This window comes from Muscardinus avellanarius, assembly GCF_963383645.1.
Source record: "Muscardinus avellanarius genome assembly, chromosome: 5".
NCBI lineage: Eukaryota > Metazoa > Chordata > Mammalia > Rodentia > Gliridae > Muscardinus > Muscardinus avellanarius.
In genome coordinates this window covers 89,969,665-89,983,805 of record NC_137790.1, presented here as the reverse complement: position 1 = coordinate 89,983,805, position 14,141 = coordinate 89,969,665, and the positions used below count along the sequence as shown (strand labels likewise).

Genomic DNA, 14,141 nt, shown 5'->3' with positions numbered 1-14,141 from the left:
TCTTGTCTCAGCCTCCTAAGTACTGGGATTACAAGCATGCAACACCAGGCCTGGCTCTATTTTTTTTTTTTTTTTCAGGTCTGGGGATGGAAACCAGAGGCATTTGACCTCCAAGCTATACCCCCTGCCCAATTTTTTATTCTTTATTTTGAAACAGGGTCTCACTGAGTTGCGGAGGACCTCACTAAGTACCTGTGGCTGTCTGCGAACCATGATCCTCTGGTCTCAGCCTCCCAAATGCTGGGATTACAAGTGTGCACCACCACACCCGGCTTTTTTTTTTTTTTTTTTTTTTTTAAACAGGATCTTGTTTCAAACCTTAGCAAGGCTGGGGACCTTGCTAAATTGCTGAGACTGGCCTCAAACCTTCAATCTTCCTGTCTTAGCCTCTTATTCATCCATTTATTTATTTGCTTACTTACTTGTATATTAATTTATTTATGGTACTGAGAATTGAACCCAAAGACATTCTAACTCTGAGATATACCACCAGTCATATTCCGTTTTTGTTTTGTTTTGTTTTGTTGGTGGTGGTACTGGGGTTCCTAGAAGCCTTTCTACCTCCGGGCTACACTCCCAGATCTATTTTATACTTTTTTATTTTTGGAAACAGGGTCTCTTAAACCAGCGCGGCTGGCTTCGAACCTGTGTGATCCTCCTGTATCCGCCTCCCAAGCGCGGGGATTACAAGCGTGCGCCACCACGCCCGGCAGTAGTCCTCCTTTTCTTTCACCTCTTTCATCCCATAATTCTCCTTTTGACTTCATCCAGATCTCCAGTCTTACTTCTTTTTGCCAGCCACTTGCTTAACCCTTAATCCCTCCCAGCCTGCACTTTATAATCATAGTGGTCGTTACAATCATCAGCAGAGGTATTCAAAATTTGCTTACTCTTTTGATCTCCCATTTCACCTTCTCTTGTTTTCTACTCATGTATCAATCTAATTGTTGGCTTTCTCAGCGTCCCAAGCTATTGAGCTGCAAATTTATACCTTTAAAACTCTATAGTTGAGCCGGGAGGCTGAGACCTGGAGAATCACGGTTCACGGACAGCCTCAGCTACTCAGTGAGGCCTTCTGCAACTCAGTGAGACCTGGTTTCAAAATAAAGAATAAAAAACAGAGCAGGGGGTGTAGCTCGGAGGTCGAATGCCCCTGGGTTCCACTCCCAGACCCATAAAAAAATAAAAATAAAAATAAATAAAATAAAAACTCCATAGTTGGGCATGGTAGTGCATGCTTATAACCCCAGTACTTGAGAGGCTGAAGCAGGAGGATTGCAGGTCCTCCGCTACTTAGTGAGACACTCCACAACTTTGTGAGACTCTGTTTCAAAATAAAGAATAAAAAATAGGGCTGGAGGTGTCACTCAGAAGTCCCTGGCTCAATCCCCAGTACCACAAATAAATAAATAAAATGTTTGTGATCTGAACTGGTTTGATACTATTTTGTGTGTGTATGGTACAGGGTAACCCAGAGGCATTCTACCTCTGAGATAAACCCTCAGCCCTATTTTGTGTGCTATTTTGTGTGTGTGGCACTGGGGATGGAACCCAGAGGCATTCTAGCCCTGAGCTACACCCTCAGTCCTATTTTATTTTAATTTTGAAACAGGGCCTTTCTAGGTTAATGAGAGAGTCTTTACTATTTGCTGAGACTGTCCTCAAACTTGCAATATTCCTGCCTTAGTCTCCCAAGTGGTGGGATTACAAGCCTGTGCCTCCACGCCTGGCTCCTCAACCCTATTTTGCCCTTTATTCTGAAGCAGGATCTCTGTAGGTTGAGGAGAGTCTTACTCATTGCTGAAGTTCTCCCACAATCCGCCACCGTCTTGTCTCCACCTCCCAAATACTGGGGTCACAGATGTGCACCACTACACCTGGCTGGATGAGATAGTCTTGACCAGTCATCAATGTGTACCTAGTCTCTCCTTTCCTCTTCCTCTGTAACAGTTCATTCACTACCCTCCCGGAGTATGCCACTGTCTTTTCTTTTGTTCTCAGCAGTTGATTTTCTTTCTTCTTAAAGAGAAAGCCGGGCGTGGTGGCGCACGCTTGTAATCCCAGCATTCGGGAGGCTGAGACCAGAGGATCGCGGTTCGCGGACAGCCTCAGCTACTTAGTGAGGCCCTCTGCAGCTCAGTGAGACTTGGTTTCAAATCAAGAATAAAAAATAGGGCAGGGGGTGGAGTTCTGAGGTCGAATGCCCCTGGGTTCCATCCCCAGACCCGCAAAAAAAAAAAAAAAAAAAAAGAGAAAATAAAGGATATGAGATAAGATCTCTCTCATCATCTTACCCTCTCAAGGACAGAATATCCTTCATGACTGAGGATTGAAGCTCAACTTCTTTAGCTTCGCCCTCTATCTCCTGCTCTCGCTTTCAACCTCCTGAGTACTTTCCCATGGAATTTAGACATACTCCAGCCTCTCTCATCTGTAAATTTTTTTCTGCAACCTTAAACTTCCTTCTAACTCTAATCAATCAAATAGATAGATGATAGATAGATAGATAGATAGATAGATGATAGATAGATAGTTGTTTTGTTTTGTTTTGTTTTGTTTTGTTTTGTGATACTGGGGATGGAACCCAGGGGCATTCTACCTCTGAGCTACACCCACAGCCCTATTTTTTATTCTTTATTTTGAAACAGGGTCTCACTGAGTTGCAAAGGGCTTCACTAAGTAGCTGAGGCTGGCTGCGAACCACAATCTTCCTGTCTTGGCCTCCCAAATGCTGGGATTACAAGACTGTGCCACCACGCCCAGCTTCAAATTAATCAAGTCTCACATCTGAACATTGCAATCTGTTCACGCCATCTGATCACAGAGTCACACCTTACTGAAATTGCACCTGCTCAGATTGCCAGTTACATCTTTACGCCAAGTCTAGAGCCTCTGTCTTACTTAACCTCCCTACAGCTTTGAAGCTATATACTGCATTCTTCCTGTCTTGATATAGTCACAGAACCCTTTTCCACTTTTACTTCTTCAAGGTTTTTTCTTCTTCTATCTTATCCCTAAATCCTTGACCATGAGACTTTCCTCATGCCATGGAGATAATTGCCCAAGTAACTTTATCCATGCCTATGGTACCAGGACTACATCTGACAGCTCCTAAACCTAAATATTCTTCAATATTCCTATGTCCAAGTTAGGCGTGGTGGCGCACACTTGTAATCCCTGCACTTGGGAGGCTGAGACAGGAAGATCCTACAGGTTCAAAGCCAGCCTCAGCAATTTAGTGAGACTCTCAGCAAAGTAGTGGGACCCTGTTTCCAAATAAAATATATAATAGGTCTGGGAGTAGAGCCTGGAAGTAGAAAGCCTCTGGGTTCCATCCCCAGTACCACAAAAAAAAAAAAAAAAAAAAAGATTTCTATGTCCGAACCAGTACTTGAGTGAGCAACTGAGACAGGAAAATCACAGCTTGGAAGCCAGCCTCAGCAACGTAGTGAGGCTGTCAGGAACTTAGCAAGACCTTGTTCCTAAAATAAAATAAAACAAAATAAAGTAGGCCTGGGGGTGTAGATAAGAAGTAGAACGCTCCTGAATTTGATCCTCCCCAGCACCACACAAAAAGATCCCTATGTCCAAATGTCTCCTATGAATTCCTCTGTCCTTAATATAGTACTGCTTAATATAGAACTGCTAGCAACTGGAACTCCACATCCTCTTTTTCCTCAAATAATTATCTTGTGTTTTCTCTATCAATTAATTGCAACATTAACTGCTAACATGATTCAGATATAGAATGTCCCCTGAAAGAGCTCATGCATTGATGCTGAGAGTTAATTTAAATCATGAGGGTTAGCTAGGCATAGTGACACACGCTTGTAATCCCAGCATTTGGGAGGCTGAGACAGGAGCATTGCAGTTCGTGGACAGCCTTAGCTACTTACTGAGGCCCTTTGCACCTCAGTGAGACCGTTTCAAAATAAAGAATAAAAAATAGGGCTGGGGTAGAGCTTGGAGGTCAAATGCCCCTGGATTCCATTCCTAGTACTGCAAAAAAAAAAAAAAAAAAAAAAAAGATTTATTGAGTGGTAATGTAGGCGGGTAGGGAATGGCTGGAGAAGGTGTGCCCTGGGGACTGTGCATGTGTCCTTGAATCTCCTTCCTTGCTCTCCGGCCTCCTTGATGTAAGCCTTGCTCTTTCCCACTCTGCCTCCCGCTGCCATGCCCTGACCTCCACAAACTCCACCCAGTCTGAAATGAACTGAACCCCTGAAATCTCTATTGTTGTGAGTACACAAATCTTCCTTCCTCTAAGTTGTGTGGTCAGGTGTTATGGATTAGAGTAGTAAGAATTCTAACTGAAATGACTGCTTATTAAAGCCCAAAGTATCCATTTTTCTTTAAAACAGGCCATCTGCATTTGGGGCCATGAAGACCTAAACTCATTTTTTTTTTTTTGTACTTGGGATTAAAATCAGAGGCATTCTACCTCCAAGCTGCACCCCCCAGCCTGATTTTATTTCTTATTTGAAAACAGGGTCTCATCAGGTTGCTAAGAGCCTTGTGAAGTTGCCAGGGTTAGCTTTGAACCTATGATCCTCCTGTCTCAGCCTCTCAAGTACTAAATTACAAGTGTGCATCACCACGTCCAGAACCACGTCCAAACTTATTCTATACACAAAATCTGGCCAACCAAATTCTCTACTTGATCTTATCTATAGTAAATAGAATACAAAGCAGCAGAGAAAATTCCATGACCATTTCCCCTCCTTTGCTCCATTTATAAAGAGAATAATTCTTCTCTAGGCAGGTAAATAACTGTTCAATCATTATTGGATGTTCACTGGGGAATACCAAATCTGAATGAGTTTACTCTGAATTTATGAATAAAGCATTTTATAAGCAAAGAAGGAGAAATATAATGGTCATAGTAAAATTTGGAGATGTTTAGATGAAGAAATAAAAGTTATGAAACACGTGTTTTATGTCATTTTCAAAGTGAAATTATAGAAGAGTGCTGTTCCCAGGTGACATCTCCTGTTCACTTGCATGGAAGGAATCTAAGATGTGACTATGGGGTAACATCCCACCAACTCACCATGGAGTGGCCATTGTGAAGACAGAAAAAGCCTTCTAACAGCAGGGTCAACAGGATAATGCCCTGGGCAGTAATCAGTTCTTGAAAGCTGATATATGCAATATTATTTGTTTTGGAAAAGCTCAGTCTACATCACCAGTGGCTTATTTATTTATTTATTTATTTTTGTATTTGGGATTGAGGCTATGTAGAGTCAGGACCATACCTCTTGAATAGGGGCCTTTATAGAATAAATAGGCCATAAAATAGGTGCTCAGGAAGATTATGGTACAAGGTAGTATATAATAACATAAATACACACCATCAAGTACATTTAAGAAATTGTAGCCGGGTGTGGTGGCGCACGTTTGTAATCCCAGCGCTTGGGAGGCTGAGACAGGAGGATCGCGCAGGTTCGAAGCCAGCCTCAGCTACTTAGTGAGGCTCTCAGCAACTTAGTGAGACCCTGTTTCCAAATAAAATACAAAATGGGTCTGGAAGTATAGCCCAGAGGTAGAAAGCCTCTGGGTTCCAGCCCCAATACCATCCCCCCAAAAAAAGAAATTGCCAACAAACCAGGTATGGTGGCGCACACTTATAATCCCAGCATTTGGGAGGGGCTGATGTTACCGGCTGGTTCAGTCCTGTGGGGGCAAGTCCACTAGCAGTCCGGGGCCTCAGAAAGATGGGACAAAAGGCAGGCGACGTACTGCAGATTCTTATCTGCAGCGGTTCCTTTCCTTCTATGAATTCCTCAAGTTTTTAGTTACGACGTTTTGGAAAAGAAACCTGAAGTGGACAAAGGCTTCTTGAGCCAATGACACTTTATTATGAAAAACCCAAGAAATTTATACACTTCACCAGTAAAGTTAAGAGAAAGGGGGGCGGGTGTCTCTCAGCTGGCTGTTGGCCTTTGAAGAATTAACTTCTGTTTCTCTCCAAGGTCTTGCAGATAAGCAGTTGCAGGTGGCAGCCTCCCAGGATAGTCAAGGCTTGGGAACTTCTCAGGGGAATCTTCTTTTAACCCTTCCTGGAACTTTCCATCTTTTGGGCTCAGTTCATATAACAAGTGTGGGGAGATTTGATAATTCAGGTATTGGCATCTTATCTTCTGAATCTGAAAGCTTAAGCATACTCACAACACAGTTTGGCAGACAAAATACCACAAACAACACCACAAGGTTTTTAGTTCTAATTGTCAGATGTATTTTCTTAACTGCTGAGCACTCTTCTTTAAACAACAAGCCTATTAAAAGAATCCACTTATCTTTATTAATTCACTTCCCTGTCACAAACTCTCTGCAACCTGCTTCTAACTTTCTAATTCCTTTCTTTCCCAGTTGGGACTTTTTTATGATAAGCTCTTTTTCATGCAAAAATGCTCCTCCCACTCTTACGGTATTTCTTTTCCTTCATACATATATATATTTAGAATGTCTGTCCTTTATTCTGTCATATTCATTTCTAACTATGCGGCCATTTTTTTCTATCTCCTGGAGTGCTTACACTGAGGTAAAAGTTAACAGTCTTTTTCTTTGGGTCTATTGTATTCGGGCAGCTAAGTTGTTTCTTTAAGGTCACACACAAGGTTTTTCTCTGTCTCTTGGCAGGATTTGCCAGAGTTAACGATGAAGGTCGGAGGCCATTTGTGATTGCTGCAGCTGGGGTGCTTATCACAGTACCTGAATTCTGGCCAGTCTCTCATTATTGTTGAGCAGAGCCAAGGACGTTTAAACAAATTATTAGAAAGTTTATCTCCACGGACTCAGTTTCTTTTTATAGTCCTAATTTCACATCACTGGAGCAATTCGTGTAGAAAGTTAAAAGAAATAATAGTGAAGGGTATCTAAAAGTGGGGGGGTACTTTGGCCAGAGACGATACCTCCTTCTCGGGGCGTTTTTTGCCGATTTTTACTATGTGGAGTGGGGGTTCTCAACACATAGATGCCGAGGCAGCAGGATGTCTTGGCAGGCTGAGACCTGAGGATCGCAATTCGCAGACAGCCTCAGCTACTTAGTGAGGCCCTCCGCAACTCAGTGAGACCTGTTTCAAAATAAAGAATAAAAAATTGGGCAGGGGGTGTAGCTCGGAGGTCAAATGTCCCTAGGTTCCATCCACAGACCCAAAAAAAATAAAAAGAAAGAAATTGCCAACAAACAAGTTCAGCACTAGTGTCATTATTTAACTTTCATAACAGATGTAGTGGGGAAGCCCAATTTAAAAAATAGTAAATAAAGCTGAGTGTGGTGGCACATGTCTGTAATACATACACACACATAGGACTGGGATGGAGCCAGGCATGGTGATGCACACCTATAAGGCCAGTACTTGCAAGGCTGAGACAGGGAGATCACAGGTTTCTGGACAGCCTCATCAATTTATTTTTGTTGTTGTTTGTTGTTGTTTCAAGGATGGAGATGTTTATTTATTTTATTTTTATTTTTTGATGGTACTGGGGGTGGAACCCAGGGACTTTCTACCTCTGGGCTATATTCTCAGACCTATTTTATGCTTTATTTGGAAACAGGGTCTCACTAAGCCTCACTAAGTAGCTGAGGCTGGCTTTGAACCTGTGTGATCCTCCTGTCTCAGCTTCCCAAGTGCGGGGATTACAAGAGTGCGCCACCACACCCAGCGATAGAGATGTTTATTTTATTTTATTTTTATTATTTATTTATTTGGTGGTACTGGGGTTCCCGGAAACCCTTCTACCTCGGGGTACACTCCCAGACCCATTTTTATATTTTTATTTGGAAACAGGGTCTCTTAAGCCAGCGAGGCTGGCTTTGAACCTGTGCAATCCTCCTGTCTCCGCCTCCCAAGCTCAGGGATTACAAACATGTGCCAGCACGCCCTGCCTGAGATGTTTATTTTAAATTGGATAAAATGCACAGATGGGTTAAATGAGAAGCCAGTTTCCATTTCAGCTAAACCCAATAATGAAACCCAGCATGAATTTCAAATTTTATGTTGAAACTCAATCCTCACAAGAGGTAGGGCCTTTAGAAAAGCCCAGGAAGAGGACCTGGGCCCTACCTTAGTGAATACTAGCATCCTTTAGAAATGAGCTGGAGCCATTCGGGGGGCTGAGACCGGAGGATCCCAGTTCGCAGACAGCTTCAGCCACTTAGTGAGGCCCTCTGCAACTTAGTGAGACCCTGTGTCAAAGTAAAGAATAAAAAATAGGGCAGGGGGTGTAGCTTGGAGGTCCAATGCCCCTGGGTTCCATCACCAGATAAGAAAGAAAGAAAGAAAGGAAGAAAGAAAGAAAGAAAGAAAGAAAGAAAGAAAGAAAGAAAGAAAGAGCGAGCTGGAAGCAACTAGCCTATTCCTACCTAGTTGCCTCCCCATCCTCTTTGGGCAGATGAGGAGGATACACCAACACATCTCTTAGCAGTGGGAACCAGGCCTCAGACACCAAACATGCTAGCATCTTGACTTTGGGCTTCCCAGCCTCCAGAGTTTTGAAAGATAAGCTATTATGTACAAACTACTGAGTTCTATAGTAGCATTTTTTATATTCTTTTTTAAATTTAATTTAATTTTTAAATTTTTTATTGGTGTATTATATTCATACATCATATTGGGGTAAGAAACTTGTGTGAACATACATGTATACATCATCCATTTAGCCCCTATCCATTTCCCTGCCCATCCCTCCTTCCCATGCTTGGCTTAGTGGTTGACTTTGATATGTTTAAGTACACTGTGTGCTTTAGAGAATTTCCTTCCTCCCCCTTCCCATTCCCTCATTTATATTGTCTTGTTTGCTCCTCTATAGGATTTCCTTTTTTTATCTAGAGTTCCTCCTATGACCCATTTCTCCTTAGTTTTCACATATTAGGGAAAGCATCTGATTTCTTTTTGTGACTGATTAATCTCGCTTAGCATAATGTCTTCCAGTTCCATCCATTTCCCTGAAAATGATGTAATTGAGTTTTTTTTAATGGCTGAGTAAAATTCCATTGTGTACATATCCCACAGTTTTGTAATCCATTCATCTGTTGATGGACATCTTGGCTGGTTCCATAGTTTGGCTATGGTGAATTGTGCAGCTATGAGCACAGATACACATGCATTAGTTTGGTAGTTTGGTTTCTTTTCTTTTGGGTAGATACCCAGAAGTGGAATTGCTGGATCAAATGGTAGATGTGTCCCCATTCTTCTGAGGATTCTCCATACTGTTTTCCAAAGTGGTTGCACTAATTTGCAATCCCACCAACAATGTCTTAGAGTTCCCACTTCTCCACATCCTTGCCAGCATCTGTTGTTGTTTGTGTTTTGAATGATTGCCATTCTAGTTGGAGTCAGGTGAAGTCTCAGGGTACTTTTGATTTGCATCTCTCTGACTGCCAATATAGTAGCATATAATATGAAAAAGATGAATGTTTTTACACATTTGTTTTCTGAGCACTGCTCCATTAATAGTTAAAGATTCAGAACTAGTAACTAACTCGTTAAAAACAGGAAGCTATTAAGTAGTAGGCTTCACAGGCAAATTCCAGATCCTTAAAATCTAGCTATTTACAATACAGTTGAAAATTTAATTTTTCCTGAACTTATATAACAGATTACCTTCCACATATTTTTGTATACATTTCTCTATGGCGATTTAGACCACCTTCGAACCAGTATAAATATTTCATAAATAATATTTGGCCATTTTTAACCTATTGAGTACACTTGATGCACAATAAGCTGATCAGCAATAATAATTCTAAATGTAAATAGTAAAGATATCACAAAACCAACTGGGACACACTTAGAAATCTTGCTTTAACTAATTTTTTAGGGGAGAAGACAGCATGCTTCTATTCATTAAAACCATTTTTACGGCCCAAGGAACTTTATTTATTGTCTTTACACCTAATGTGCCATGAATTCACAGGGAATAGGTTCCAGCAGCTCAGGCTCCTTTCCACTGGTTCTCACAGAGAGAGCTTCTCTGGGTGGAGCAGGCGGCGCTTCAGCTGAGCCCAGGTGCCTTTCTCTTTGGCTTCCTTTTTTTTCTGATCATTTTCCTTCACCCGCTTCAGGAAGCTGTCTCGACTCTTAGAGTGCTTAATGTGTTAATTCTCTTAGCAAGAACCTTGCCCTTGACTTGCTTGTTTACCACAATGCCAACGCTTCCATTTCTGCCATGGTAACATTGGTGAGACACTCCTTTTGAAGAGTACCCATTCCCTTAAGGTCTACGATATCACCCTTCTTGTAGATTCACGTACATGTGGCCAAAGGAACAACTCCATGTTTTCTAAAAGGCCTGGAAAACATGGAAAGGGTTCCTCTCCTCTTCCCCTTTGTGTTCGTCATTTTGGCGAATCAGCGGCACACAGCTGCAACTGGAGTCTTTGGAGTGCCCGGCATGGGGAGCCTCGCACCGTCCCTCCCTGGAAGATGGTGGCGAAAGGCCAGCCTCATCAATTTAGGGAAGCCATCAGCAATTTAATAAAGCCCTGCTTCAAGATTAAAAAATAAATAAAATAGGGCTGGACCTGTAGCTCAGAGATAATCTGCCCTGGGCTTAATCCTCAGTCACACACACACACACACATACACACACACACACACACACACACACACACACACACACACACACACACACTGGGACATAGTTAAGTGGTAAAATGCTCCAGGGTTCAAATCCTTATATTGGAAAAAACAAAACAGTAAATGAACACATCTCAGTGTTATATCAGCCCAGTACTTACAAAGCTAATTAAAGACCCAGGCGTGGTGGCACACGCTTGTAATCCCCGCGCTTGGTAGGCTGAGACAGGAGGATCGCGAGGTTCGAAGCCAGCCTCAGCTACTTAGTGAGGCTCTGAGCAACTTAGTGAGACCCTGTTTCCAAATAAAATATAAAATAGGTCTGGGAGTATAGCCTGGAGGTAGAAAGGGTCTGGGTTCTACCCCAGCACCACCAAAATAAATAAATAAATAAATAAATAAATACTCGCCATAGTGCCAAATACCTGTAATCCAGTACTTGGAAGACTAAGACAATAGGATCAAAGGTTCAGAATGAGCTGAGAAAATTAGTGAGACCCTCGGCAACTTAGTGAGACCCTGTTTGGGACTAGGAGTATAGCTCAAAGATATAATATCCCTGGGCACAATCCCCATTATGCTCACACACACACACACACACACACACACACACACACACACAAATTAAAGATAAAAGTAAATGTAATCAAATTAAAATTAAAAGTCTCAGTCTTTAAAAAAAATTTTTGGCCCAGGGTTGGGGGTGTAGTTCAGCACTGGAGTGTTTGCCTAGCATATCCAAGACCTGGATTCAATCCATAGCACCACAAACTAGTAAATAAATAAGTAAACAAAACTTGAAGAACAATTTCTTTGTATATTCTTTTTGTTACATTGTCTAGATTTCATCAGAACCTGCCTACTGCAGTTGAAATTTTGTATTTACTTTGCCTCCCATTTATTTATTCATTCATTCTTTTATAGTACTGGGGATTGAACTCAGGTGCATTTTACTTATAAGCTACAGTCTCAACCCTTCTTATTTTTTATTTTGAAACAGGATCTCACTTAGGTACCATACACTGTCCTCAAACTTGTGGTCCTCCTATCTCAGTCTCTCATATACTGGGATTACAGGTATGAGCCACTGCACCCAGCTACCTTACCTTTAGAAGTAATTTTAAGATATTTCAAATCCATATCCAGAGTCCCACCCCATGCCGGGGATCAAACCTAGGACCCTGTGTATGCTAGGCAAGTATTCTACCACTAAACTGCATCCCCAGCCTTATTTATTTATATATTTAATTTTGAGATGGGTCTTGCTAAATTGCCCAGTCTGGCCTTGAACTTGTTATGGTCTTGCCTGAGCCTCCTGAGTAGCTGGGGTTATAAGCATAAATCACAACACCCAGACAGAGACTCCTTTAAAAAAAAAAAAAAGCTGTATTGAGATACAAGTTTTTGCTATAAACATTAGTATACAATTTTATTTATTTATATATTTATCTATTTTTAATACTGGTGATTGAACTCAGGAGCATTCTACCTCTTAGCTAACCCCCTCTCGCCTTATTTTTATTTCTTTATGTATTTTTGTTGTACTGGGGATTGAACCCAGGGGCATTCTACCTCTGAGGTACACCCCACAGCCCAATTTTATTCTTTATTCTGAAACAGAGTCTCACTAAGTAGCAGAGGGCCTCACTAAGTTGTCGAGGCCAGATGCAAACCTGTGATCCTCCTGTCTCATTCTCCATGTACTGGAATTACAAATGTGTGCCACCAAGCCCAGTTTATTTTTTATTTTGAAACAGAGTCTCACTAAATTGCAGAGGGCCTCGGTAAGTTGCTAAGGCTGCTTTGGAACCTGTGATCTTCCTGTCCCAGCCTCCCAAGTACTGGGATTATAGTAATATACCACCACACTTGGCTATTCACGTACAAATTTTGTGTGGACATAGTTGTACCAATATTGGGAATGGCCTAGGAAGATTTGAGAAAGCTCTGATTATTATATTTCAAAAATTGGTGAAAGGACTTGGTTTCTGCCCCAAAAAGCAGGCAACTATTCCAATTTAATTAACCTAGCTAAAGGTAATTAGCAAGTCTATAAGAGAGGGGAGCTAGGACTTCCTCATCCTCATTCTAAAGACAGGTTTACATAATAATTGGATGATCTAGCTATGATGGGAGGAGGGGGTCGACCTTCAACCGTGACCTTCCTGGAAAGTACACCTTAGCAGGAAAGTAAGGGGAGGTACCTTACAGGGACTTTTACTGCAGGGACTTTTACTATGTCAGAATTACATGAACAAGATGGAGGACATCATGTATGAAGTTTGTTCCGTGCTTTGTATTTCGGTGAATTCGTTTGAACCACCCCCCATGCCACTCTTGAATGGCATGGAGCTGTAACTGTCTTCTGTATTTCTATCTTTTTAATAAACTTCTTTAAATCTTCAGCAAGAGTCAGGGCTAATGTGTATTTATCTTTAGCTCAGGGCAAGAACCCGCACTTTTTATCTTTTTCTGTTTTTATCTTTTTGTGGTTTGAGGGAAATTGTGTCCAGGACCCTAACAGGGGTCCCTGGGGACAGTTTCCCCAAACCATAACAATAGTTTTTCATGGCCTTGGGTATTTACTTAGGAATGAAGCTGCTGGGTCATATGTTTAACGTTTGGAGGAATTGCTAAGTGATTCACCAAAGAACTGCATTCTTTTCCACTCTGTTTTCATCAGCAATGATTGAGTGTTCCAATTTCTCCATATCTAAAGGCTTTGTTTATATATATAAAGCAAACAAAGGGATCAACCAGTTCTAGATATAGAAAGTTCCTTTGGGGGTAAATATCCATTTTTGTCTCATAAATGAAAACATGTCTTGCATCATCTCCTGCCTGCAATGTTTGTGCTCTCTGGTGAGGGCACAACCACATGGAGGAGGTCTTGGGCAGTTCAGGCTGCCGAAAGAGAATGCCAGGAAGTGGTGGCTGAAAGACCTCAGGAGTGTCTCACTGTTCTAGAGGCTGGGAAATGTAAGCTCAAGGTGCTGGCAGTTCCATGCCTGGTGAAGGCGTCTTTCCTGGTTCACAGGCAGCTTCTTCTTATTGTATCCTCAAAGGGCACAGGGAATGGTGGGGGAGTACCCTGGGGACTCTTTTAAGTGCCCTAATCCCATTCATGAGGTCTCTACCCTGATGAGCTAATCTCTACCTGAGATGGTTAATTTATTATTTATTTATTTATTTATTTATTTATTTATTTATTTATTTATTTTGGTACTGGGAATGGAACCCAGAGACTTTCTACCTCTGAGCTACACCCCCAGCCCCATTTTAATTATTTATTTATTTATTTATTTTTGCAGGTCTGGGGATGGAACCCAGGGGCATTTGACCTCCAAGCTACACACCCTGCCCTATTTTTATTCTTTATTTTGAAACAGGATCTCACTAAGTTGCGGAGAGCCTCATCAAGTAGCTGAGGCTGTCCGCAAACCGCGATCCTCCTCCGGTCTCAGCCTCCCGAATGCTGAGATTACAAGTGTGCACTGCCATGCTCGGCCTTAATTTTTTGTTTTGAAACAGGGTCTCACTGAGTTGCAAAGGGCCTCACTC

At 41.8% G+C, this 14,141-nt stretch overlaps 1 pseudogene across 1 annotated transcript; it reads right to left on the bottom strand.

Moving 5' to 3' along the window:
• Positions 1-9,896: 9,896 nt before the first annotated feature.
• LOC308263563 (large ribosomal subunit protein eL21-like) lies at positions 9,897-10,343 on the bottom strand (annotated as a pseudogene). The gene has a single exon. The product of its transcript is annotated as a large ribosomal subunit protein eL21-like (transcript).
• Between the last annotated feature and the right edge of the window lie 3,798 nt (positions 10,344-14,141).